The sequence below is a fragment of the Dermacentor silvarum genome, chromosome 10 (assembly GCF_013339745.2).
Source record: "Dermacentor silvarum isolate Dsil-2018 chromosome 10, BIME_Dsil_1.4, whole genome shotgun sequence".
Classification (NCBI taxonomy): Eukaryota; Metazoa; Arthropoda; class Arachnida; order Ixodida; family Ixodidae; genus Dermacentor; species Dermacentor silvarum.
In genome coordinates, this window is record NC_051163.1 from 30901340 (window position 1) to 30906173 (window position 4834).

Sequence of the window (4834 nt, forward strand, 5' to 3'; positions counted from 1 at the left end):
GAAGACAACATAGATGTAATGAATGAAACCGTAACTAGGTTGATCTCAAAAGCAGCAATTGAAGTGGGAGGTAAGGCACCTTCAATGAAAAAAACTAGTTAGAATATAACAAAAGAATGTGATAATTACTTAGGTGTTCTCTAATTTCTCAAATTTTCCCTATAAATTGACTCTTATTAAAAACAGTTTTATTAATTTCTGCTATTTCTCTAACATCCATGTTATATTTCATTAAATTTAATAATACCACAGAATTAATTTATAAAAATAAGAAAACATTCACTTTAATTATAAATTATAAATGATTTATTTTTACTTTTACTTTTTGACCCTTCAACATCAAGAAATTTCAGAAATTTCGCAGGTTGATAACAGCCGATAAGGGTTGATAAAGATCTGATCGGGTTTGATAAGGGTGATAACAACCGATAAGGGTTCATGAGGGTCGGATGTATTCCGATAAGGTTGATAATGACCGATAAAGCTTGATAATTGTTTATGTCGGTCAGATCAAGTTTGATAAGCTTGATAATGACACCGCGCTGCGTCGAGATGAGCAAATGGCCAAGTGCTTACGCACACGTAGACAACTCCAGCGGAGTTTCTGCATGATTTTTTCTTTAATAAAGGTAGCACGACAAGGGAGGCATCAGGCTATATAGCCTGCGTTTCGACAAGGCTACGTGTCTTCGGTCCCAATAGAAAAGGCTATTTCTTGAAATGTTGGCCCGGCTGAGAAAAATTCACTTCTTCGCCCACTGTCGGTAACTTCGTCTCCACCTTCCTGTGACCCTTTCCTCCTCTCTCGACATCGTTGTCCGGTTTAACGAATACCGTAAGGTATTTTCGCCGCTTAAAAACCGTAGAGGGGTGGTCGCAGTAGTGCAAATCACATAACTATACCGCGTTTCGGTAGGTCTTTAAAGCTTGCATGCACTCAGCTCTGACATCACACGCCAAGGCCGCCAGCCTTATACGTTCAACACAAGGGTTCTATTTAGACACTGTCAAAATCCGCCATGTGGTTGAATTCGCGATCGTGCCAGTTCTGATTGGCCCACAGGGCTTCTACAGTCTCTCTGATTGGCTGAAAACGCCAATATGGCCGAATTCTCAATGTCCACAATAGCATCCGAGAATTATTTTGAAGCGCGGTTCGCAATCGGAGCCTCAGCGTACGTAGATGATGACATATCACGACATGGAATCGTGCAGCCTGCTTAGAAAGGGCTGCACCGGACGATGCGATACAGGCGAGCATTTACCATGTACATGGCCCATGAGGATAAATGCATGAGCATTTATTGACTGATATATTTCTATCTGTGCGAACTATGAGTTCGAAAAAAGCTCTAAATACGTGCACATTCTGCTGCTGTTTTTGCACATTCGGCTGATTCTGCGCATTCTGACCACTGACAAATGTATATATATATATATATATATATATATATATATATATATATATATATATATATATATATTTATTTATTTATTTAAAGATACCTTACAGGCCCCTAGAGGCATTGTGTAAGGGGGGAGAGTACAATAAAGAATTATTACTTATACAATAGTTAATACATATGTGAATACACATGCAAAACATATAGGGTGAGAAATGTGCTGATATACTAACACTGTTACAATATTACCTAGGAAACAAACCGAATGCTTTGGACGCGACAGCTCATTTAACAATAAAATATCACACAGTAAAACATAGTGAACAGAATTACAGAGCAGGCGCGACATAATTAGGGTATAACAGAACAGTATGAAGGCGTAGTTGCACATTAATAACGGGAAAGGCAAGGTGAACGCATGTAATTACTGCCTTGCAGCAACTCTTGCTGAGTCAGCTGTGCACAAGCATCAGAGGAATGGCTGCTACTTCCAAAACTGCAACAAGGCAGAGACCATCCGTGAACAAAAAGAAAATGAACATACAGTGCCACTTATCAGGCGGCGATTAGCTGTGGCCGACACGGGATGATTCCCCAAGATATTTCTTTCTCTAACATTGACTCAGGCAACCAGAACTATGTCAGTACTCGCATGCACATAGAGAGGTATTATGAAACCAGGTTTTAAGGCGCGAATTTAAGCGGGACACAGCGAGATACATACATGATACTCATAACCAACTAGCCCTCCTTAGCTCCTTCAGCACAGATACAGATAATGCGCAGCCGTAACATGACGGTGATACGGCCATTGTTGACAAAAAAAAAGCGAGAACGTCCACTACGTACCACTTCAAATGAACCTAGAGTTTCGACCGAGAAATGCGGTTGGCAGCGCGCAAAGTTATCATTTTCAGCGCTAGCTGCGCCGTTACATATACCGACGACAGGTTTCTAGCTGCGATCACAGAACAGTATGCACCGCTGTAGCCACCGCCTCAGCACCCAATTTTCTAAGTAATGCTTCTATATGCTTGATAAATTATCGGATAACGATAACTTTTTCACCTGTCTGACAGTCAGTGGCTGGCAGTCAGTGACTGTGCGCCCAAGCAACGGCAAAAGTCGTAGATCTAAACCTGGCAGAAACAAAAAAGGCCGCCGAAATGAAAACCAGAGTTCCTTTATGAATAAAAGCGTATCCTTGCCTTTCTTGGCTCGTAATAGTCGCGCCCAGAGTGAACGAAAACCTAGAAATCAGCTGCATGAATGGTACGACATTGCTGGTCGACAAAGCGGACGGAAAGCTTCGCACGACTGACAGTTGAAACCGCGTAGAAAAACGTGCGCCGGGCATGCTGCCGATGCCGCCGCGTCGTCCGTCGAACCGGAAGCTGCTAGCAGACGGCGCGCCCCACAATTCCCTGCGATTGCTCGTTCTACGGGTCACCTATTGGCGCGCTGCGGAACTTCCTTTGTGCCATGGACGTCCAGCTGCAGGCGCGCATCGAGCTACAACCATAGAGAAAGAAATTCAACAAGAGGGGACACTCGGCAAAAACTGGCAACAGGAAACACGTCACCATACGTCACGCTATACTTTTGACACCGAACGTTAGCTGCCGCGAGCATCGAAAAAAAAAAAGAAAGTGAACTTAAGTTAACAGGCATTTATTTATTTTTTTAATTCTTTCCCGCGAAAACTAAAACGTTTTGCGTATAAATGAACTTAAGCTTTGCGACTTATTTTCCTTGCCTTACCTAGCCACAGGTCAGTGACGCGCCAGTTACATGCGTCATCCGCCAGACACTCCCCCGAAGCCAGCGAGGATGGCTGCGCGCGCGTTTGAGCGCTCGCGCGCGGCGACCCGTCTGTCTCCTTTTTTTTCTTTTTTAAGTGTAACCTGGTTTATTGGGCTCTCGGCATAGTCTTGCGTTCCTTCTGCACTGGGACAAGACACCACTGCACTATTGGACTACGGCAAGGTGAGAAATCTTGTTTCACAGTCTACGACGCAATTAGGCTTACGGCACGGGACCGACACTTAAGACGCAGTTAGCGAAAAACAGCTCGGCCATCCTGGCGCAGTTAATTTGAGTTAATGAATCGTGCTGAGACATGTTTCCGACGCATCCTATGGGACTATTGTAACTTATTTCGGTTTTTGAGCCACACTGGCCGCACAGGGCGCCGTGTCGCAGTTAGCGAGAACTCAGCCGTGGTGTGTAGTCTAGTTCATCTTGCTAGGAGATGTTTGTGCCGCTTTTTCTGACGCCAGGCATTACTGAAAAGTAATTTCGTTACTTTCTGGGGTACTTTTGAGGCACGCTGGCCGCACAGCGCGCTGTGACGCAGTTAGCGATAAGCAGCTCGGCCGTGGTGATAAAGTTTGGCGTGTAATGAATCTTAGAGGGACAAGTCTGTGACGTTTTTTGTGGCTCCGCAACAACATATACCTTCTTTCGGTACTCACGCCTGTTGGAAACACGATGGCCGATTGCCATGAGTGATAACACGGGGTGTTCTGCTGGCGCCGGCAGAACGCGCGAACGACGAACATATCAGAAACTTGTAATTCGAAAATTACGTCTTCTAAAGGACTGAAAAAAGGCATTGCACCCACGCATTTGTCTTGAGAGCCTGTTGCGTCCGTCTCTATGTATGTAGCGTACCGTCGCGTCGCCCGAGGCCAAGTTTTGGAAACGCGAAGTCGCTTGTGTAATTGTGCTGCCAAAGTGCAGGAAATAATTCCCAAAAATGGGGGAACGCTTGGAAATCAGATGTTTTCATATATGTTTGGGATGAGTGGGGTATTTTCTACGCCATGTATGTAAAAGCGAATTGCTTTTTGTAAGGCCGCCCATTCACCGCTTTCGCACGTTTCGCCTCTACACGCAGTATTCCTATGTCTAAATACCAAAATGACTCATGCTTGTAACATGCTGTTACTTGCTTGCAAATGTAACATGCTTGTAATTTACTTTATTTTTCAGCTGGTGCCGTCCGGTGGAGCTTCATACAGGAACTACTGCCTTATCTGCTGGTGTCACAACGTTGGATGAACGCACAAAAAGCGCGGAACGAGCTTTTATATAGAGCAAAATAAATATTTCCTCATTGAACAAAACGTCTTGCGTCTACTTTGTGAAATTGCACGTGGCACAGATTCGATGGGACTTTACGAGATCGTTCGCAATCATTTTTACTAAATAATAAACCGATTCTGCACGAAGAGCAAAAAAAAAAAAGGAAAAAAAAAGGGGGGGGGGGGGGGCGCAGCCGGCGTGCTAGCTTGCGTTCAAAATACGCGCGCCCAAAACCGAAACCGGAAGTGATGCAAGTGATCGACACCGACCGCTTGGCACGCTGCAGTCAATTGGGCCGCTGGGCCCTATGGGAGTGTCCCCTCTTGTTGAATTCCTTTCTCTAT

The 4834-nt window shown here is 44.6% G+C and overlaps 1 long non-coding RNA gene across 1 annotated transcript; it reads left to right on the forward strand.

The window, feature by feature from the left end:
- The first annotated feature begins 2927 nt into the window (after positions 1–2927).
- LOC125940597 (uncharacterized) lies at positions 2928–4531 on the forward strand. Its single transcript, XR_007463781.1, has 2 exons — positions 2928–3389; positions 4398–4531. It is a non-coding gene; the product is annotated as an uncharacterized LOC125940597 (long non-coding RNA).
- The last annotated feature ends 303 nt before the right edge of the window (positions 4532–4834 follow it).